Source organism: Cupressus sempervirens, chromosome 8 (assembly GCF_028749045.1).
Source record: "Cupressus sempervirens isolate cs-2001-9-10 chromosome 8, ASM2874904v1, whole genome shotgun sequence".
Taxonomy (NCBI): Eukaryota; Viridiplantae; Streptophyta; class Pinopsida; order Cupressales; family Cupressaceae; genus Cupressus; species Cupressus sempervirens.
The window spans coordinates 128415707-128440342 of NC_143125.1; the positions used below are offsets into that span (position 1 = coordinate 128415707).

Sequence of the window (24636 nt, forward strand, 5' to 3'; positions counted from 1 at the left end):
TCAAGCACATATTACACCCAATTTATAGATTACAGTTGAAATGTATAAAAGTCACATAAGTAAAATAACTTTAGAAAAGTTCCCATCTGAGCCATATTCATCTCTAAGAAAGCTTGCACATCAAATCAAGGTTCTCTCAAGATTATAAACAAAATACACCCAAGTTGTCATCATCCTTAATACAAGTGAACATTACGTATCTAAGATCTATATAGGTGGGTTTGGCAAGGGTTATCTTGTTACATAGAGACTGCGCTATAAAACTACGAATTATGACATGGACTTGATTCATGCGTGGCAATGGAGCAATGCCTTGCCACAAGTTTGACATTTCTAGTTGGTGGATGACACACTTCTTATAGGATTGGCTTGTATTTGGGAAGCTGTTTTTCTAATGAAAGCCTTGGATGTTTACCTATTTTCTTCTCCAGTACCCCTCAAGCCATTCATGATCTATATTATATGGGTTAAAAGGGGTTATAGAATAACCTATATAAATCAAAGATGTCTACCAAGAAATGATTATAATATGTCCTTATGGGTCGTAGGACCCCGAGAGACATGTGTTGTCATGAAATGTATCAAAAAGGGTCATAGGTTATCTTATGACTTCTTTCGACCCATATAAATGATAATTATATGTTTCTAGGGGGTCTAGGACTCCTAGAGACATGTTTTAATGAAATGTGTCGAAAGGGGTCATAGATTATTTTATGACCATTTTTAACTCATACAAATGATTATAATATGTCCCTAGGGGTCTTAGGACTCCTAGAGACATATGTTGTAATGAAATGCGTCAAAAGGGGTCATAGGTTATCCAATGATCCTTTTTTACCCATATAAACAATTATAATATGTCCCTAGGGGTCTTGCAATCCCTAGAGACATGTTGTAATGAAATATGTCGAAAGGAGTCATAGGTTCTCTTATGACCCTTTTCGACCCATATAAATGATTATAATATGTCCCAAAGGGTCTTAGGAGCCCTAAAGACATGTTGTAATGAAACGTGTTGATAGGGGTCACAGGTTATCTTATGACTCCTTTCAACCATTTCAAATGATTATAATATGTCCCTAGCGGTCTTGGGACCTCTAGAGACATGTTGTATTGAAATGTGTAGAAAGGGGTCATAGGTTATCCTATTACTACTTTTGACCCATATAAACGATTATAATGTCCCCAGGTGTCCTAGAGACATGTTATAATGAAATGTGTCTAAAGAACTATGACCCCTTTTGACTCATTAAAACAATTATAATATGTCCCTAGAGGTCATAGGACCCCTAGAGACATGTTTTCATGAAATGTGTCGAAGGGGGTCATAAGGTTATCCTATAACTCATTTCGACCCATATAAATGATTATAATGTCCCTAGGGGTCTTAAGACCCCTAGAGACATATGTTGTCATGACATATGTTGAAAGGGGTAATAGGTTATCCTATCCCTTTCTACCCATATAAACGATTATAATATGACTCTAGGGGTCATAGGACCACTAGAGACATGTTTTAATGAAATATGTCAAAAGGGGTCAACCCCTTTTGACCCATATAAATGATTATAATATGTCAAAAGGGGTCCACCCTTTTTGACCCATATAAATGATTATAATATGTTGAAATATGACCCCTTTTGACCCAAAAAGGCAATGAACATAAATGATCTATTTTCTTCTCCAGTACCCCTCAAGCCATTCAGAGGCATATTATTGATATTATGCAATTTCAAATTGGCTCTCTTCCCTTAATTTATTTGAGCATCTCTCTTATGGTTGGTAGATGTCCTAGATTCTCTTGTCAAATCTTTCTTGATAAGTTGTGGTAGAATGTTATACATTGGACTTGCTGATGGTTATCTACTACCGCTAAAGATGGTTATTCAAGCTCTTCCTATATATAGGTGTTTTGCTCACGTAGCACCGATTACTTTCCTAGATAATTTGATGTTCACTCTCATCAAGAATTTATCGACTATTAAATAGGGTTTTGTTAAGTGAGAAATTGTGTGCAGACCTTAGAGTGAGGTTGACGTTGGCTTAGATTTTGCTATTTTAAATAGGCAAGTGGTTTTATGTGACTTGTATAGTTGGCCAAACTAGCATGTGCACCTCAGGCTTTTGATATTTCATTTATGATTATTTGTCTAAATGTCATGTATTTTATGATTCAGATTGAGATTTATGTTTATGAGATTTATTTTGATGAGCATTTATGGTGATTGAGTCTTGACAACCAATGCATTTTGAGTTTACAGTTATGGAGCCGAATTTGATTGTCAGTGTTTTTGTGATATGAGACATAATTGTGGTTTCTGGGTTTTGGGAAGATAGTCTAGGTGCATTCTTTGGGACTCATGACTTGCAATGGGGGTCGAGGCCTAAAGTGGATGCTAGTATAACTCATTGTAAGTTGTGTAATAAGTGATAACATAATAATTAAAATATTTGGATACATGTTAAAAAGGTAAATAGAGACGTTTCACCTGTGTGTTGAGTGCTTGTATAGGCTCATGATGGGAATGCCATGATACCTAGTGAGAGGTATGACTAGTTCCTTCGTTTTCATGAGAGGGTATTTTGGTTTTGCGTGTCACATTGAGGGTCTGAGGTCTAGAGTGACCAGTCCAGAACAACTCAACATTTGAGGGTCCATGGTCTAGTGAGAGATCAGTCCAAGATAACTCAAGTAGTTTGACCATGTACTGACACCCTAATATATAACACGAGTCTCCTTCGTGGTTTTTATATTTGCTTCTGATGGCATACTTGTTGTGGATGTTACTTTTGACAATGTATTTATTGTTGGAATTATTGATTCTTGAATTACTCTCATTGGTGACAATTGTTACCTATTGGTTCTTGTGCTTTTGACATTTGGCACTTGATTTAGAAATTAATATTCTTTCAATGTTGCATGTCTTTGGTTTATGACTTGATTTATATTTGGTATGTGATATTGGTTTGGTTGGTAGGCTTTTCAATTTTGGTTATCTTACTTTTTCAGCAGTTTGTGTACCCTTGAGGTAGATTTGGCTATCATGATTCTTTGCCTAGGATTGATTTTATGATTTGATATTTGTATGTGGATAATATATTATCTCTCCTACATAGCGAGAGTGAGAACCTAATTAGGTGATTATGTAGTCAGAGGGTAATGACTTCTTACCATTTGGGTCCCCCTCAGATTCACATATGTTGGATGTTCATTGATGCAATTGTACCTTCATCATTCATATTTTTATCTTTGAGACTTCCTATTCAAAAGTTTTATGTGTATTCTGTATCTTGTAATTGAGATCTTATAGGATGTTCTATAGTATTTTGATGTACTTGTATTTATTATTACATACCTTGCAATGTGTAATGGGTAATGTTATCTGGATGTACTTTATCATATTAGTTGTCTTATATATGTGCTTATGAGTGTTAGGATGAATCGCATACATAAATAACAATCACATGTAAATATAACTGTTAGTGAACAGATTGTCCTCTGAGAAAATGTGTGCAAACCTAACCGTAAATGCCCAAGTGAAAGGACAAATCGGCACCAACAGTTGGACAGGTTATCATTGGATTGATAACCTTTCTCTTGAATTTTATCGAGTACAGCTCCCCATGAAAGATATACGATGAATTAATTATGGATGCTTTTAACTAGAAAACACGAAATGACATCAAACATCTATCTGTAAATACAACGTAGATGTGTAAACCTAAACAGCTACAAGAAAAGAAATGGTAAATGATACAAAGCCCATCCACCCTCACAAGTTACAAATGACGGAGTTAAGAAACACATTATCCATTTTTTGAGAAAGTACAAAAACAAAGCTATGGAGATGTAATAACATATTTCAAAGAAAACTAAAGGGACACACAGACCACGATTAGTGGAAAGAAGATTGCTCAAACTCTAAGTTTTGACATACAATTAACTTTCAAATCTCCCTCCTCTAAAACCATAAAGATGTATTTGCTATTACAATCACCATTAATGAAATCAAAAGTTTTTCTCTGCATTTCAAACAAAACACAACTCTCTTATTTCTAACACACACAGTTCAGAAAGAAAGAAAGAGAAACCCTGGTTCCGCTCCTCATGACTTTCACAAGAAAATGGGCTAATGCTGGAAATAATCTGAAAAAGTTTCCCTCTTTGCTGTAGCACCAAGTCTGCAGTACTGGAGAGAAAAGATGGAACCCCTGTTTACTCTGTTGCTGGCTTATTTAATCTATTCTTTCCCATGGCTTTTCAATTTCCTAATTGAATCTTGAAAACTTTATGATTTTCCATCTCATATTACCTTCAGTTCTTGGCAACATAATGACTATCCTTTTGATAATAATCAAATACCATTGTTTATAATTTTTATTAAAGTCTTCTCCCATTAATCAGCGGACTATAATGGTCTTTTTATATTCCCAGGAAATTTCTACTTTTTCGCCATTGGCTTATCTTTATGAAATAAAGGTGATGGAAAGTTCATTATTATCTATAACTTTTGAAAATTATCCCGTTGAGACCTTTCAGCTTTATGATGTCCTCTTGTGCCAAATGGCTTTCGAAACTTTTTAAATCAATATTTCAATATTTCGGTTTGGCCATATAAGATTTGGACAGATATGTCAAGTTAATTAACAAATGTCATTAAATGATCATTTCATGTTTTCCCTTTACTTCATATTCTATGTGTAGCTAAACTCGAGTCTTTCTCTGTTATCTATGTTGACACAGAGCATGCTCAGGTATTTGAACAAGTAGTTTATATTTCCCAGCGAAATCTTTACATATTGGGCATGGTGAGATTCACCTCTATTCTTTCATCCTTTTATTTACACAAGTGTTGCCGAGTGTATCTGATGCGTCGGGTTTCTTCTCAGGTTTTGGATTTTCTTCTTTCTACACCAGACCATCGCCAAGTTATTCATCATATGTGTAGATTAAAGGAGCGAGAAGCATGCCAGTGTTTTCTTCTGCCCATTTGTCGTTCTGTGCTTGAAGATTGTAAACTCACATCATGTTGTAAGCCATGGATCTTCATTTGAAAATCTGATGTTTGTTGAGTTCATGGAGGGGATCGACATACTGAGGACAGCTTCAATTTCTACAGGGCACGGGTTTCAGAGATGGAGTCAAACCCTTAAAGTGTATACAATAGTGCATATATCATATTAGAGAAGCTTTCTATCACCTCCATAAGCGTAGCAAGAACCATCACTAGCATCTGATCTAATTACCTTTTGTGGACTGATTTGTGTCATATCTTATTCTTTCTTGTTCCTTTCCAATCTGCATCACTTCCTATTTTGTTTGTTTCAAGAACTCTGGCTACTTATATAAGGAACTTCACCACCGGTCGAGTTTTCTCATAGAGACTGTATGTTAATAGTTTCCCCCCATTTGATTGACGCCATTCATAATAAAACCACCATATTCATTTATCTTGTGAACTCGATATAGGAAATGATATAAATTCTGCACAAAGCACCCGCCAAGTCAAAATCCTATCAAAATCCACTGCTCAGGTCGCAGTCATATATGAATTGCCGGTGATATATGATATGCCCGCCTATATCACATTATCTAAACCATTCACTTCTATACATTAAAGACCAATGCTTAGATTCATATCGATGCATACATATATGAAGGATTTGGACTGAGCATGAGCTCCAAAATTATAAGTTTTAAATGCAATATCGGCTTATATGAGACAATTTGCAATCAGTCTCCTTTTTATACAAACATATAGATAATGCTTTAAGTCCAAAACTTATTGAATCAACATTCTTTTATCTGTACCCGATTACCTTTGACTCGAAGGTCTTCTTCATGTCCAGCGCTATATCTAATGATTGCCAACTGCCTGTGAGGAATAACTTGCATGCCATTTTCATGTCTTACTGCCAACTGTCCACACACGCACCGTATCTTAAGAAGCTCAATGCTAAGATTGTGCATTTGTCCATGCCTTCAACTTTGGCGGACGTTTGGGATATTCTCGATGCATTTATCCTTAAATTCGTTTTCACTGTTTTCGAAACCCAAACTTCTTTAATCTTCATGGATTTTCCTCCTTAATCCAATTATTGCTGGCCACTTGGGATCTTCATGTGCATATGTAAATATGGGTCAAAACTACTCTTGATGGAACAATAGCATCTGCAACATACATTGAGTGAAATATATATTCTTTATGTTAACCGTACCCACTTAATGTGCCCGATTACCTTCACATTTACAATCTGACTACTTCATGGGAAAATCCAGATTAAGCTTCTCTGCATTTCATGTATCGGGATGTTATCACACCAAGATTGTGTCTAATCAAATTATCCCGCTTTTATGATTTCAATTGATATACAAGTAAATATAATTCTAATAGCATGTTCCCCCTTATTTGGCGTATTAATATGTTGAGCTGACCGTGAATAAATCTGAATTCTAAGACTGAACTTTTGAATTCAACTCATTGATTTGTAGCCATCAAAAATATGAATTCACTGATATCACCGAACACCTGAATTGAATTCTGAACCTGTGAAGCCTCTGGTGAGGTCATCTGAACTTGGATTGAATGATCTCCTGCCTCTGCTTTGAATCATTGGAGTTGACAATTTTGAGCTTGAGCCTTGATTCTAAATCTGCATGTTGAACTACTAAACCCCGAACCACTTTGAACTACTTTGAACTTCAGTTCGAAGTGGTTCAAAAACTCTTCACTTGAAGTTTTAAAACTGGGTCCATATTGGTACTAACAGGGGCTCTAACTGTGGGATTGTTTTTGATGCAAAAAATAGAGAACTCTAGCAAGCTCTGGCCAAAGATGAGTGCCTTAACAATTGGGCCAATAGAGTCAGCAGGAAAACTGGGAGCTGCTTGCAGAGAGGGTGGAGGGGAGTAGGGCAAAACCAACCAACAAAACAAACATCTACACTATCGGCAAGCACGAAGCTTGCACATTACTCCAACTACACTACGTACACCAATAATATATTTACAAAGTATATACAAACGTATGAAGAGAAACTACCATGAGAACCAAAAAAAAGAAGAAGTTATGCAAATCCATTTACCGATTGGGAGAAGTAGGAGCCCTTCCAAATCAGCAAAACGTACCTCAATGGAACAACTCTAAAACATTGCTTGTTGACAACTCTTTCAATACCAAACCTCAAACTAAAAAGACACATGCATATGCTGATCCAACTCTCTTTTCCGAAAAGCCACAACTCATCATAGTATTCTCCTTCACTTAAGGATTGATCCTTCTCATTGACAAGTTTTGATTCCACTTCAAGCTGAAAAATATAAAATGTAGAAACCTCACCCAAATGCGACGCGCAATACCTAGAAATATTGTCATGAAGATTCAATTCCTGCACATGGTCATGTTTAACTTGCAGCCATAATGATGCCTCCTTCAACATAGGATCAGCCCTCGAATATATGTCTTCTTCACCTCTTTCAAGGAACCAATTGTCATCAAACATACCACGAATTCTTTTCTCTTTCCAAGATGTCATCATACGTTTCAACATTTTTCCCACAATCCAAATTAGCAAAATTATGCGTAAATGGATGAAAAGAAAAATTATCAATAAATGCTTCATTCTAGGTTTGATTTGAACAAATACCTAAGACATTATTGAAGAAATGATCTAGCTTGAGTAATAACAAGAATGTGTTTATGATTTCCTCTTCTTCATTGAGAATCACATTCTCCAACACATCAGCTGAGTCACTGCTAGATTGAAAGTCAGCTTCATATTTCTTTGTCTCAACAAGAAATTCAGCAAAGGTGTCATTGTCCAAAGGCATCTTTGCCTCACCTCCATAAAGAATTGAATCACTAGTAAAAGGGCTGGTTTGAGAGAGATCTTCTAGCAGAAGATATAACAAAAATTTGCTAATGATTTCTTCTTATTGATCAAGTGATGCTTCAGCTAGGTAGTTTACAAATTGATTACTAGTTTCAGTATCTTCATAATGAGAAAGAAACTTTTCTTCATGCACTTTCACCTTGACATAGTTACATGTTTCATCATCGAATTGAACAAATTTTTGCATGGGCTAATCACTAGTTTGCAAGCACAAGGAATCATCTTCCTTCTTCATAAAAATAGGAAGTTCATTTTCAGGCTGCATGTCATTTTGAATCCTTTCATCAAGAAGACTTTTCAAAGCAAGGTTATCAATATCAAAGGTGAAAGATTGAAAATCCGAAGGCAAGTTGTCTACTTTCTCACCAATAGGAACTTCTGAAGTGAGATGATTATCAATATTTCCAAAACTGAAACTTTTAAGATGTGGAGAAAAAGATTTAGATGTACCTCCATTAAAATCAGCATTAAGATCTATTGCTGCAATATCTTCAGAATGGAAAGATTCAAGAATAAGATCTTTTTCAGCATTCGCATTCGAAGAACCAATGCTTTCACACTTCCTCATGACATTTAAAGATTCATTTACAGGAAAAGCTTCACTTGACAATGTTCCAACATAATCTTCAAGCAAAGAATGATCACCATGTTTCTCTACTGAAAAACTTTCTATATGGGATGAAGAAAAATCTTGAGATAAGATTTCATCATTATTGCTTACCCTTTCTCCATTGTTGGCACATATATTTTCATCTATTGAAATTGAATCAGCATGAGGCTGGAGTAACTCTGTCCGTACCTCTTGGTCATTCATGACAAGAAGATTGAGATACATAGGTGAAACTGAGATAACGAGAGGTTCATCATCATCTTCTTTCAAATGCTCCTTCAACTAGGCCACCTTCTCTTCAAGATTCTACAAATCTTTCAACTTATGAAATCTTTTGCAGAGGCCTTTCCATAGTAGCCAAGATCTTGCATCATCTTCAAAACTTATGTTTTCCTAGATACCCTTGGAAATACTCTCTCTAAATCTGTCCACAAAATCACGTAACACTTTATCTTCAATTTGACAAAGCTCTAGGAGAGAAGGGTTTGGCATTTGTTTTCTCATGACTTCCATATCTGGCATGGTCTTCATATAGAGTCGCCAAATCTCCCGCACGTGGAGATAATCATAAAACTGAGGAGGCAAATGTTAGGCACTTAAATCTTTGCTTCGCTCCCTAGCAGAGTTGCCAAAAATCTGTTAGTGAACAGATTGTCCTCTGAGAAAATGTGTGCAAACCTGAACTTAAATGCCCAAGTAAAAGGACAAATTGACACCAACAGTTGGACAGGTTATCATTCGATTGATAACCTTCGTCTGAATTTTATCGGGTACAGCTCCCCGTGAAAGATACACAATAAATTAATTATGAATGCTTTTAACCAGAAAGCACGAAAGGACATCAAACATCTATCTGTAAATATAGCATAAATGCGTAAACCTAAACAACTACAAGAAAAGAAATGGTAAATGATACAAAGCCCATCCACCTTGACAAGTTACAAAGGACAGAGTTAAGAAACACATTATCTATTTTTTGAGAAAGTGCATAAACAAAGCTATGGAGATGTAATAACATATTTCAAAGAAAACTAAAGTGACACAAAGACCACGATTAGTGGAAAGTAGTTTGCTCAAACTCTAAGTTTTAACATACAATTAACTTTCACATCTCCCTCCTCTAAAAGCATAAAGATACATTTGCTATTACAATCACCATTAATGAAATCAAATTTTTTTTTCTGCATTTCAAACAAAACACAACTCTCTTATTTCTAACACACATAGTTTAGAAAGAAAGAAAGAGAAACCCTAGCTCTACTTCTCATGACCTTCACAAGAAAATGGGCTTATGCTGGAAATAATCTAGAAAAGTTTCCTTCTTTGCTGTTGCACCAAGTCTACAATACTGGAGAGAAAAGATGGAACCCATGTTTACTCTGCTGCTGGCTTATTTAATTTGTTCTTTCTTGTGGCTTTTCAGTTTTCTAACTGAATCTTGAAAACTTTATAATTTTCCATCTCATATTATCTTCAGTTCCTGGCAACATAATGACTATCCTTTCGATAATAATCAAATACCATTGTTTATAATTTTTATTAAAGGCTTCCCCCATTAATCACTAGACTATAATGGTCTTTTTATATTCTCAGGAAATTTCTACTTTTTTTCCATTGGCTGATCTTTTTGAAATAAAGGTTATGGAAAGTTCATTGTTATCTATAACTTTTGAAAATTATCCCGTTGAGACCTTTCAGCTTTATGATGTCCTCTTGTGCCAAATGGCTTTCAAAACTTTTTTAATCAATATTTCAATATTTCAGTTTGGCCATATAAGATTTGGACAGATATGTCAAGTTAATCAACAAATGTCATTGAATGATCATTTCCCTTTACTTCATATTCTATGTGTAGCTAAACTCGAGTCTTTCTCTGTTATCTATGTTGACATAGAGCATGCTGGGGTATTTGATCAAGTAGTTTATATTTCCCAATGAAATCTTTACATATCGGGCTCTATTCTTTCACCCTTTTATTTACACAAGTGTTGCCGAGTGTATCTGATGCGTCGGGTTTCTTCTCAGGTTTTGGATTTTCTTCTTTCTACACCAGACCAACGCCAAGTTAACTACCAGTCACCTCCAATATCACTGCCTTTCGTATTCATCATATGTGTAGATTAAAGGAGCGAGAAGCATGCCAGTGTTTTCTTCTGCCCATTTGTCGTTCTGTGCTTGAAGATTGTAAACTCACATCATGTTGTAAGCCACAGATCTTCATTTGAAAATCTGATGTTTGTTGAGTTCATGGAGGGGATTGACATACCAAGGACAAATTCAATTTCTACAGGGCACGGGTTTCAGAGATGGAGTCAAACCCTTGAAGTGTATACAATGGTGCATATATCATAGCAAAGAAGCTTTCTATTGCCTCCATAAGCGTAGCAAGAACCATCACTAGCATCTGATCTAATTACCTTTTGTGGATTGATTTGTGTCATATCTTATTCTTTCTTGTTCGTTTCCAATCTGCATCACTTCCTATTTTGCCTGCTTCAAGAACTCCGGCTACTTATATAAGGAACTTCACCACCAGTCGAGTTTTCTCATAGAGACTATATGTTAATAGTTTTGGAAATTTAACCAGAATTTCCCCCATTTGACCGACGACATTCATAATAAAACCACCATATTCATTTATCTTGTGAACTCGATATAGGAAATGATATAAATTCTGCACAAAGCACCTGCCAAGTCAAAATCCTATCAAAATCTGCTGCTTAGGTCGCAATCATATATGAATTGCCGGTGATATATGATATGCCCGCCTATATCACATTATCTAAACCATTCACTTCTGTACATTAAAGACCAATTCTTAGATTCATATCGATGCATACATATATGAAATTTGAACCGAGCATGAGCTCCAAACTTATAAGATTTAAATGCAATATCAGCATTGTATGAGACAATTTGCAATCAGTCTCCTTTTTATACAAACATATAGATCATGCTTCAAGTCCAAAGCTTATTGAATCAACATCCTTTTATCTGTACCCGGTTACCTTTGACTCGAAGGTCTTCTTCACATCTGGTGCTATATCTAAGGACTGTCAACTGCATGTGAGGAATAATTTGCATACCATTTTCATGTCTTACTGCTAACTGTCCACACCCGCACCATATCTTAAGAAGCTCGATGCCAAGATTGTGCATTTGTCCATGCCTTCAACTTTGGGGGACTTTTGGGATATTCTCGATGCATTTATCCTTAAATTCGTTTTCATTGATTTGGAAACCCAAACTTCTTTAATCTTCATGGATTTTCCTCCTTCATCTAGTTATTGCTGGCCACTTGGGATCTTCATGCACGTATGTAAATATGGCTCAAAACTACTCTTGATGGAACAATAGCATCTGCAACATACATGAGTGAAATATATATTCTTTATGTTAACCATATCCACTTAATGTGCCCGATTAGCTTCACATTTACAATCTAACTACTTCATGGGAAAATCTAGATTAAGCTTCTTTGCATTTCATGTATCGGGATGTTATCACACCAAGATTGTGTCTAATCAAATTATCCCACTTTTATGATTTCAATTGATATACAAGTAAACATAATTCTAATAGCATGTTCCCCCTTATTTGGAGTATTAATATGTTGAGCTGACCATGAATAAATTTGAATTTTGAGACTGAACTTCTGAATTCAACTCATCGATTTGTAGCCATCAAATTCTGAGCATATGAATTCATTGATATCACCAAACACCCAAATTGAATTTTGAACCTGTGAAGCCTCCGGTGAGGTCATCTGAACCTGGATTGAATGATGTCTTGCCTCTGCTCTGAATCATTGGAGTTGACAATTTTGAGCTTGAGCCTTGATTCTAAATCTGCATGTTGAACTACTGAACCACCAAACCACTTTGAACTACTTTGAACTTCACTTTGAAGTGGTTCAAAAATTTTGCACTTGAAGTTTTAAAATTGGGTCCATATTGGTACTAACAATAACTAATATTAGAAAATAATAAATCGCATAGAAGAGAACATAAGACACAAGGATTTAATGTTTTTCACCCAATCCTTAGGCTACACACACCAACAACAAGTCGAATATGATTATTCAGTGATTACAATCCGCAATCCCTTATAGCTCAATACTGCCACAAGAAGCAACAACATCATTTTACATTATTAAATTGCTAATCGTAAGCCATTTTATACAAGCTTTGACCACTTACAAAATTAGAACTAGAATAAGTCATCCAATAGAAAAATTGTAGTTAGTGCCTTTTACAATAGTGAATCATTTTTGGCTTCAATGACATTGCCCTAGAAAACCCCCATGGAGGCGTTGCCCCTCGACCCCACCTTCTACTGTGACAAGGAGTGCACTTGGGCCGCTGCCCTCAAACCCCCATAGAAATAATTTGGGGGGAAACCATTTCCAATAAACCTCCGAGCCTGATTAGGCTACACATCACAACAATCTCCTACTCGGAGATTAATCAAACTCCACAACAATAATCTCCCACTTGGAGATCGATCATAACACCGCTAAAATTGTCGCTCGCACTGGAATATCAAACTACCTTGGACTCTAATATTTTATTATTCTGTTTAGTCTAGAAGACCAATGAAAGTTGAAAAGGAGTTTAGCTTCTTCCTTGTTACTACTTTGGTAAACATATATGCTGAATTATCATTTGTATGTATCTTCTCTAGCTTTAACTGTCCATCATCCAAAATTGACTGAATGAAATGGTACCATAATTGTATGTGTTTTTTTTTTTTGAATGTAGAGCAGAATTCTTCACAAGATGAATGCAACTCTAGGTATTTAAAAACAAATAATTATCCCTATGTGGGTGTCCCAATTCTTTCATGAAGAATTAAAGCCATATCATCTCCTTGGCTACCTCTGTAGCAACAACATAGTTTTCCTCTGTAGTGGATAAAGCATTAACCTTTTGCTACTGAAACCAACTCAATGTTGTCCCACCAATAATAAATACATAACTTGTAGTACTCTATCTGGTATCAATATCCCCTGCCAAATCTAAGTCAACGTAACCTTGTAAATTAGTAGTAGAGCGCCCAAAATGCAAACAAGGACTGAATGTTCCTCTCAAATACTTGAGAATCCATTTAACTACACTCCAATGCTCAATCCCTAGATGACTCATATACCTGCTAACAACTCCCATTATATGTGGAATATCTGGCCTAGTACATATTGTAGCATACATCAAGCTTCCTATAGTTGAAGCATAAGGTACCTTGGACATTTTGTCCATTTCCTATGTCTTGGGACACATCTCCTTATTCAACTTCAAATGGCTAGGTAAAGGTGTGCTGACAGCTTTGACATTTTCCATGGAGAAACATTGAAACACCTTAATATAATCAACCTGAGATAGTGTCAATTTTTGGCTCTTCCTATCTCTACAAATTTTCATGTCAAGGATTTGTTTTTCTGTCCCCAAATCCATGATAGCAAATGATTGTGCTAACTGTTGTTTTAATCCCTTGATGTGATCCCTGTTAGACCCAACTACAAACATATAAACATATAAACATACAATAATGTTGTTGTCATCATCTAACCTCTTAAAATAAACACAATAGTCAAAATGACACTGACTATAACCATGCTCATGCATAAAACTATCAAATTTGAGATACCATTACCAAGGTGCTTGCTTCAATCCATATAAACTTTTCTTTAATCTGCATACTAAATTCTACTTACCTTTGACCTCAAATCCCTGTAATTGTGCCATATATCTCTTCATCCAAATAACCATGAAGAAAATTTGTTTTAACATCAAGCTACTCCAAATGAAAATCTTAAGTAGCTACAATACTTAAAACATTATGAATAGAAGTCATTTTAACAACAGGATAAAATATTTCATCAAAATTAATGTCTTTTTTCTATGAAAATCTTTTTACAACTAACTTGAATTTAAATATTTTCTTACCTCCATCCTCTTCTTTCAACTAATAAACTCATTTATTCTATAAAGCTCTTTTAACTATAGACAACTTGCATAAATCCCAAGTATGATTTTTTTAGCAAAACATCCATTTCTTCTATCATTGCAGACTCCCATTGAATCTTAGCATCCATATGCACAACTTCATTATAACATTTAGGTTCACTAACATCAGTTCATAAAATAGAATACAAAGAGGGAAAAAATCTTTCTAAAGGTCTACTTAGCCTTGTTGACTGTCTAACATTGACTAGGGTGTGTGATATTTGTTATTACAATTGTTGTAGAGCATAAGGGACTACTAAAACATCTTCTTTTTGAAAATCATCCAAAACTACATAATCATTTTCTTTCTTCTCATGATGCTGCAATAGATCTTTCTACAATGCTTTTTCATTGAATATAACATCCCTACTTCTTACAATTTTATGATTTTCAAAATCTCCAACCCTATAACCAAATTCATCAATGTCATATCTAATAAATACACATTTCTTTGACTTAGCTTTCAGTTTGGTTCTATTTTCATAATCTATGTGTGCTAATGCTTCACAACTGAGGGTTTTGAGAAAAGAATAACTTACCTTCTTACCATTCCATGCTTTCTCTAGAATACCACAACCAAAAGGAGTAGAGGGACCTTTATTAATCAAATATACAATAGTATTGACAACCTCTACTCACATGTTTATGGGCAGCCCAACATGCAACCTCATACTACATTATTGTCTTGCTCATGAGTTTAACCACTCCATTTTTCTGTGGAGTCCTTGGAACATTTTTCTGTCTACAAATACCATTAATGGAGCAATAATCTTCAAATCCATAAATTCAATAGTCACCACTATTATCATATCTGAGACATTTTACTCTCTTACCAGTCTCATTTTCAATCGAGCATTTCCATTTCTTAAAAGTTTGAAATACATCACATTTATATCTAAGAAAATAAACCCATATGTTTCTAGTTGCATCACCAGTAAATGTAGTATAATAATGAGATCCACCAAGGGAAGATACCTAAGCTAGTCCCCATACATATGTATGCACAAGTTCTATTTTTCTTTTTTGTTCCCACTCTTCACAAAACTTACTCTCTTCTATTTTCCATGCACACAACTTTCATTCAAATCCATATTAACACATTTCAAACCTAGTAAAACTTACTTTGAATGAAAAAAATTCATACATTTCTCACTCATGTGCCCAAGTCTTTTGTGCCATAGCACTATATCAGAATCTACAACAATTATTTGTTTTCCTTGCTGAACTACAATAACTATTCTTGAACTTTCATTTTTCTCTGAAACAATTGAAGTAGAAGTAACAATATGACCTATACAAAAATATAAGGTGTCTACTTTCATACCTTTTTCTACCACAAGACAACCTTTTGAAACCTTCCAATTTTTATCATTAAATGTAACTACACAACCCTTATAACATAGTTGCCCTATTGAAATCAAATTCTTACTCAGCCTTGGATCATGTTTTACCTCATGTAGTAGCCAATGATTCCCATTCTACACTTTAATATTAATTTTTTCCTTTCCAACAATCTGATAGGATTCATTATCCCCCAAATAAACAAACCCAAAATCCACTTGGACATAATCAATAAAATCACCTCTATGGGGTGTAACATAAAATGAATCCCCATAATCTAAAACCCAAGAATCATCAACCATTTCTAAAAAAAGAAGCAAAGGATCCTCTTTGAATTTGTTACTTACCACATTTGCCTCCTTGTTCACTTCTAGTTTATCTCCTTCATTATTCTTTTAAGTTCAAAAATATTTGTTAAGATTAAACCATCGACATAAATAACAATTAGATGCAAATAAAACCAATAATAGAAAATAATAAATCACACAAAAAAGAACACAAGGCACCAAGATCTAATGTGGTTCACCCAATCCCTGGGTTACGTCCACTAAACAACAAGTCCAATATTTTTATAATCCAGTGATTACAACCTAATTACAATCCGTAATCCCTTACAGCTCAATATCGCCGCAAGAACCAATTTCGCATCACACCTTATGAAATAATCCTTAACCCTAAGCCCTTTTATACAAGTATTTTAACCGCTTTAGGGTTATAATTAATAATTACATGTCGACAAAATCTCGATTAAATAGCTCCTAATTTTAATTTTTAGGCTGATGTCCCAAACCTCAAAAAATTTATGAAGTATGTACAGTACTTTCCTGATTAGTCACCACAATCTAACAATCTCCCACTTGGGGACTGATCAAGCTCCACACTAAACAACAATCTCCCACTTGGAGACTGATCTTGTAACAATACCACTACCACATGGGGCTCCCACTAGATCAAACCACCCTAGACTCTACTATTCTTTTATTCATATTCAGTCGAGAAGACCAACCGAAGCTGAAGAGGAGTTTAGCTTCTCCCTTGTTACTACCTTTGTCAACATATCTACTGAGTTTTCATTGGTGTTGGTGTTTGAAAATGCTGGAGGGTTTTCAATTATCCCAATGAGAATATGACACATCTAGGGGTAGGTAACTCCCATTTTCAACATAGAATTCCAGACACCGGGCCAACTATAAGGCATGACTCTTCTTCTACTTCAAGCTTTGCTAAATCTAGGTGGGTAGACCTCAAATTCAATTGATACCGTACTAGTGCAAAAAAATATCCCTGAATCTAACAAGCAGATTATAACCCTTATTATCTCCTAATGGCTTATGAAAAGACACAGATCTACAATAGCTAAATGCAAATCTATGAATCTTAGAAGCTAAGTGTGGGCATTGCATTTAGATCCTTCAACATGAAAGGGGAGAACATTTGATTAATAATGTTGAGCTCAACAAAACCCCTAACATGCAGCAGCATGAACAAGTGATCCTGAAAATGATCAATGCCTTATCTATTGGGCAATTCCATGAATTAATCACATACATATATATACTTGATACTTATTTATATATTCAGGTATACGATCTATCAATTCACCTTGTAAATAGACATCCATGTTCAATCTGAACCTCATTCTTACATGATATCCCCATCAGTAAACTTGCAACCCTATTGATTTCTTCAAAGCATTTACATAACCCCTTGAGTTATAGGCAACAATGAAACAACATACAACCTTAAGGGACTGCAACTACAACCTAAACTCTTTGTTCAGAGATTGTAAAACATTGAAGATCATTGATAAAGGAGATGAGAATCAGAATGAAACTAATGAAATTTTTCCTCCTTTGCATTGATTTCCTTGAAATAATACATTTAAATGCATGAAATCAAGACATGAAAACACCTAACTTATTAGAACTAGCTGTATTATCTTTCCTATTGCTGTTCACACAAGAGAAATTATTGAAAAATATGTGGTATCATAGTATGGGACACATCAAAACTAGATCCAAAACATGGTATCATAGCAGTGACTAGTTTTTTTCCAAAGACTGGAACCCACCTTACAATGAGAAAAAGAAAAGAAGATATAGGAGAAGAGTTCATTCCTGGATCTGATCTGAACATGACATCTGTCCACTTGGAAAACCTTCTCAACAGGTTAAAAACATTCTTCAAATCTCTCCCCTCAACTGGTGAATCAAATCTTCATCATTTAGCCTCCACCATCACAAAATATCTGACATATTTGATTGAACAAGATAACTAATTTTGATGCTTGATCTGGAACGACAAAATTTGGTTAAAAACGAACTCAAGAAAAGTAAAAACATTTTCAAAATTTGTTTTAAGCTTCAAAAAACATCAATATATGTTCCCCAACTGAATTTGACACTCCATGATGAATTCAGCCCCTTTTACTAAGAATGCCCTAGAAATTGCAAATCTATATAAAAAAATTTAATACTTCAAATCTTTCATCATGCTTTTGAATAACTTTTCTAAATTCGATTTCAAATTCATTTTTACTTTTCCTTTATACTCTTCCTCCAATCTGCCATCGCCATGTGTCAATTTGCTATTGACTATGCAATTTTGAAATATTAATTAATTAATTAACCCTTTTATTCCAACATCCATCTCCCGTAGCATCGTGAGCTTCCAATTTTTCCCTTACGTTCTCATGGGGCTATAATGCTTTAATATTTTATTAATATCCTCCTATCCCGTAGTCCCGGGACCCTTTCTCATCTCCATTAACGTCTTCAGACTTATGCATTTTCGTAAGAATGAAGGCTTTTTAAATTTTCCTTATGTTCTCATGCTCAACCTGTTACTTTACGTCCTTATGCTCACGTGTATCACCAGAGATGTTCAAAATTCGCTTCTCGAGCCTATGGGGTCTTCAATTTGCGTATCACTAGAGAGCTTGGAAAATTGTTTTACACCCATGCGCAAAGCTTGGACCACCGGAAGATCGAAATGCCTCAACATATCTACCTCTGCTCGTACCTGCTAAGCATAAGCTCGTAGATGCCTTGCAATTTAACTTTCACTCTCATGGGTCAAAATGAGGTTGACTTCGACCCTCGGGGGCCCTTCACACAAGCAGCGCTGCCTTTGAAAAGCATTGTCTTAAAGACAACTTCCTATTTGTGTATAGTTGTATTTAAGCAACTGAGAAAAACCCACCACAATGCATGTGGGATTTACATGATAAGCCATCTCTACACTAACGCTTCTTCTGCAAACATAAAAATTTTGTGGCACCCTTTCCTTCATCTTGTGGATGTGGGTGATCATGATGGCATCCTCTATATGGTCCCCTTCCCCTGCTCACACTTTTTCAACGATTGCCGATTCTTGGATCTGCTACGGGTTCTCTCTAAACTTCCTAAATGAGTCATTGCTCTGCTTACATGCTGGCATGATCTCTTTGTTCTGGATGTAGGCTTCCTTCTTCGGCATAAAACATTGCAAAACAAGGGCTTCTCTTTCTAATTTCATATCAGCAAACTCTGTCCTGAGATGTCCTTTCTTTGGCATGGAATTATGGCTTTTATCACTGATGACTTTGCTTATTGCGTGGGGCTTCCTTTTCTCCCCTGCCACTTCCCATTGTGGGCATCTGCCATTCTTGTGCATGTGGAGCTTCAAACATGGGCTGCCTTCATCTATTTTTAGCATGGAGATCTCCATTTATGCCATCCTTTTCCTATGGCATAAAACACTTTGGAACGCCTTCCTTTCATGGTGTGCAGATTGTTGTTTCTATCGCCTTTAAAAAAAAAAGTGAATGGCTTGTTGTTTTCTATTATGCGTGGGTGCTCTTCCTGCTTTATGTTGTTTTGGCTTTTCCTACCGCTCAACGACTTCCTCTATTTACTCACGCATTCCCCTTTCTTCAAAACATGGGGTGCCCTATTTCAACTGTGTGCTTACTTTCTTAGTACAACTTCACTTAACTGCTACGTGAGTAAATCTTTTTGTACACTAAGCTTCAAGAAATGTAGTCTTCTTCCCCTTTTATTGGCAGCTATCTCCCACTCATGAAGCTTTCCTTTTTTACTGGTACGACTTCTCTACCTTTCTTAAGGCTTCATGGAACAACTCATTTGAATAAGGCTGACCTCCATTTTTAGCAATTATAATATCTATATGCTTTAGTAATTCAGCCATTTGCTTTGCCTTCTTTGTTGTTGACTTAGTTTTATTATTGAAAAGAACCATTCTCTTATTTCACTAGTTTAAAAGTGCCTGAAGCTCAGATGGACAACCATCCAAGTAGTCATCTAATGTCTCTTCTTTCTCTTCTAATTCATCACTACCAGTAAAGACAACTAACATTTGCAATCTCTCTAAAGCAGCTACTTCTTCAGAACAGAATCGACTCCTTACAGAAAGCACCAAAAGAACACCATGCACTCCCTCTTTTGCAAGATCAATACACTTGAAAATTTCTTTCCCAAGAAAATATGGAGGAACAGATGGATCAAATACTCCAGGTGTGTCCACCACATTTATCACTCTGCCATCAGGAAGAACCCCATGCTGCAAATCACATGTGGTTGTAACAACTAAAGAACTAGAATGTGACTTGAACGCTTTACACCCAAGGATTGAATTACTAGTTGCACTCTTACCATTGCTAGTGCGCCCTACTAAAACCAAAGTTGTCACACCATTTGAAGTCTTTGTCAGTTCCTTATCATCAACTTCATCCATATTGCTTCGTCCCATTAATTCAGCCTTACAAGATGCCAAATTATTTCAAATTTAAGCAAAGTCTCTAGGTTGACAAAACATTTGAGAGCTTTGTGTACACAACCATGAACCCAATGGCCACTCGCAAATTCACCCAAGTTTTCAGAAAAGGAATGATCTCAACACTGCCTCATCTTTGTTGTGGTGTACTGGTTTCAATAAATGTGAATTTTAATGCTCTTCAATTTGAAGATTCGGGAGATACTTTGAAAAAAAATCATTACCCTTTAAAATTGTATTCGCTAGATTGACATCAGATTTCACCACTTCAATAATCGAGTGAATTCAGTTGGGCTCCATAGCAGATCCGGCTAAAAAAAAGATTCATTTTCAAACACCTGAATCTTATAACTAGCCCATTCATCACCTAATACTAATTGAAACCAAGTTCGATCACTGAAGACAAATTTTAAAACTCATTTTGCCACAATCATGCAAACTATGAATTTGGTGCCAGGAGGTCCTTTGATTGGCCTTAAAAATTGATCCAAACACCTGATCAAGTTTTGAAAACTGGCACACTGAATCTATGTTCCACACACTTGCACCCTGTCAAATCTCATCTCATGAAAAATTCGAGGTCAAAAAATATTCATTGTCAAAGTTGACCTCTCAGAACTACCTGCAAGAAAACACATCAGAAAAAAAAGGGTTCAGATTTGGCTTTGAAAACTGGGTAAACTGACACTTGGGAAGATGAAAACTGGGACGTTGATTCTCTGTCATGAGGAAAATATGAATCTGCAATTTGGGCTTATGAAAAATAACTGGGCACAAATGGAGAGCAGTCAAAGTAGGCTACTTGGAATTGTAAACTAGAATCAATGTCAGAAAAACATTTTTTGCAAATGGAATGGACTTGGAAAAGTGTGCAGATGGATTCGTCATGAGCTGAAACTTGAAACATAACAATTTTTTGACATCTACAATGCAACACAAAAAGAATTTTCACATTTTAGTCAACTGGATCAAAGTTATAGCTTGTCAAACAGGGCTTCACAAAATTCAGAATTAATTGCAAAAGCATGAAAACAGTAATTGACCAACTTTGAGGGATTCAAAACCTAGTCAAACGGATTTGAAATGACTCAAAATCTAAAACATAAGTTCTCGGTTATGGACACTAGATACTCCCAAAGTGGTGAGTCATGACACAATTCTGGGTGCAAGATATTCAAATGCAAACAAGGCCTCCTGTCACTATTTGACAAAGGTGAAAATGCATATTTGAAATATGCTTGAAACGGGACTTCACGAAATAGCTCGGAATGCCAGTTTAACTCCATGGAACACTTAGATGCACTGAATGGAGGGTGTTAGAAACATTAAACACCTCATGGGGCTCAAAGGTATAGCTGGGTACATATGTATTTATGGGTATTTATAGGGCTCAATTTCTTCAATGATGCTCAAAATTTTGGCTACAATTTTGAGTGCCCAAAATCAGTATGTATCTTCTCCATCTTTAACTGTCCATCCTCCAAAACTGACCGAATGAAATGGTACTATAATTGTATGTGTTTGGTCTTTGAATGTAGAGTTGAATTCTTTGCAAGATGAATGGCACTCTGACCATCTGTAAGAAAATAATTATCCTTTTGAGGATGTCCCAATTCTTTCAAGAAGAATTGAAGCTATATCATCTCCTTGGATGCCTCTGTAGAAGCTACATACTCTACCTCTATAGTGGATAAAGCATTAACCTTTTGTAACCTAGAAACCCAGCTCACAGCTGCCCCACCAACAATAAAGACATAACCCATAGTACTCCGCTTGGTATCAATATCCCTTACCAAATCTAAGTCAACATAGCCTTGTAGATTAGTAGTAGAGCCCCCAAAGTGTAAACACTTATTGGATGTTCCTCTCAAATATCTAAGAATCCATTTGACTACATTCCAATGCTCAATTTCTAGATGACTCATATACCTGCTAACAACTCCCACTACATGTGCACTATCTGGCCTAGTACATACCATAGCATACATTAAGCTTCCTACAGTTGAAGCATAGGGTACTTTGGACATTTTATCCTCCTCTTCTTGTGTCTTGAGACACATCTCCTTAGTCAATTTTAAATGAAGGTAAAGGTGTGCTAACAACTTTAGCATTCTCCATAGAGAAACGTTGCAACACCTTCTCAACATTATCAGCCTAAGATAGCGTCAATGTTGTATTTTTCCTATCTTTACAAATATTCATACCGAGGATTTGTTTTGCTGCCCCCAAATCCTTCATAGAAAATGCATGTGCTAATTGGCTTTTTAGCCCCTTAATGTGATCAATGTTAGACCTAGCTACAAGCATATCATCAACATATAAACATAAAATAGTGTAGCTATCATCATCCAACCTCTTAAAGTAGACACAATGATCTGAAGAACACCTACTATAACCATGCTCATGCATAAAACTGTCAAATTTCAGATACCATTGCCGAGGTGCTTGCTTCAAGCCATGTAAACTTTTCTTCAATTTACACACTAAGTTCTCCTTACCTTTGACTGCAAATCCTTGTGGCTAAGACATATATATCTCTTCATCCAAATCACCATGAAGGAAGGCTGTTTTAACATCTAGCATCTCTAAATGAAAATCTTCAGTAGCCACTAGACTTAAAATAGTACAGATAGAAGTCATTTTAATAACAAGAGAAAATATCTCATCAAAATCGATTCCCTTTTTCTGTGCAAATCCTTTTACAACTAACCTAGCTTTAAATCTTTTCTTACCTCCATCCTCTTCTCTTAACCTATAAACTCACTTATTCTATAAAGCCTTTTTACCTACGGGTAACTTGCACAAATCCCTTGTTTTATTCTTTAGCAAAGAGTCCATTTCATCTTTCATTGTAGACTCCCACTGAATCTTAGTATCCACCTCTATAGCTTCATCATAACTTTCAGGTTCACTAGCATCAGTAAGTAAAATAGAATACAAAGAGGGAGAAAATCTTTGTGGAGGTCTAATTTGCCTTGTTCATCGTCTAATATTCACTAGTGTGTGTGGTATTTGTTGTTGTGGTTGTTGCACATCATGAGGAATGGATGGAACATCAACTTTTGGGGTATCATCCAACACTACATAATCACCTTCTTTCTTCTCATGTTGCTGCAACATATCTTTGTACAACACTTTCTCATTGAATATGACATCCTTGCTTTTGACAATTTTATGATTTTCAAAATCCCAAATCCTATAACCAAACTCATTAATTCCATATCCAACAAATACACATTTTTTTGACTTAGCTTCTAGCTTGGTTCTATTTTTAGAATCTATGTAAGCAAATGCTTCACAACCAAAGGTTTTCAGAAAAGAATAACTCATCTTCTTACCAGTCCATGCCTCCTCTGGAATACCATAGCCCAAAGGAGTAGAGTGACCTCTATTAATCAAATATATAGCAGTATTGACAGTCTCTTCCCACATGCGTAAGGGCAACGCAACATGCAACCTCATGCTCCTTGTACATTCGATTATAGTCCTGGTCATGCATTCATCCACTCCATTTTGCTATGGAGTCCTTGGAATAGTTTTGTGTCTATGAATACCATTAGTGGAACAATAATCTTCAAATTCATGACTGCAATACTCACCACCATTATCAGATCTAAGACATTTTAATTTTTTATCAGTCTCATTTTCAACCAAGCATTTCCATTTCTTAAAAGTTTGAAATACATCAAATTTATATCTAAAGAAATTAACCCATACTTTTCTAGTTGCATCATCAATAAATGTAACATAGTAAGGAGAGCCACCAAGGGAAGATACCTGAGCTAGTCCCCATACATCAGTATGCACAAGCTCTAATTTCTCCCTTTTATTTTCCTTCCCACTCTTTGCAAAATTTACTCTCTTTTGTTTTCCATACACACAACTTTTACAAAAATCCATATTAACACAGTTCACACTTGGTAAAACTTTCTTTCAATGAAGTACTTTCATACCTTTCTCACTCATGTGCCCAAGTCTGTTTTACCACAATGCTGTATCAGAATATATAGTAGCTAT

The 24636-nt window shown here is 35.7% G+C and overlaps 1 pseudogene; it reads right to left on the bottom strand.

Moving 5' to 3' along the window:
• Positions 1-19920: 19920 nt before the first annotated feature.
• Positions 19921-20595, bottom strand: LOC149541913 (immune-associated nucleotide-binding protein 9 pseudogene; annotated as a pseudogene).
• Positions 20596-24636: the final 4041 nt, after the last annotated feature.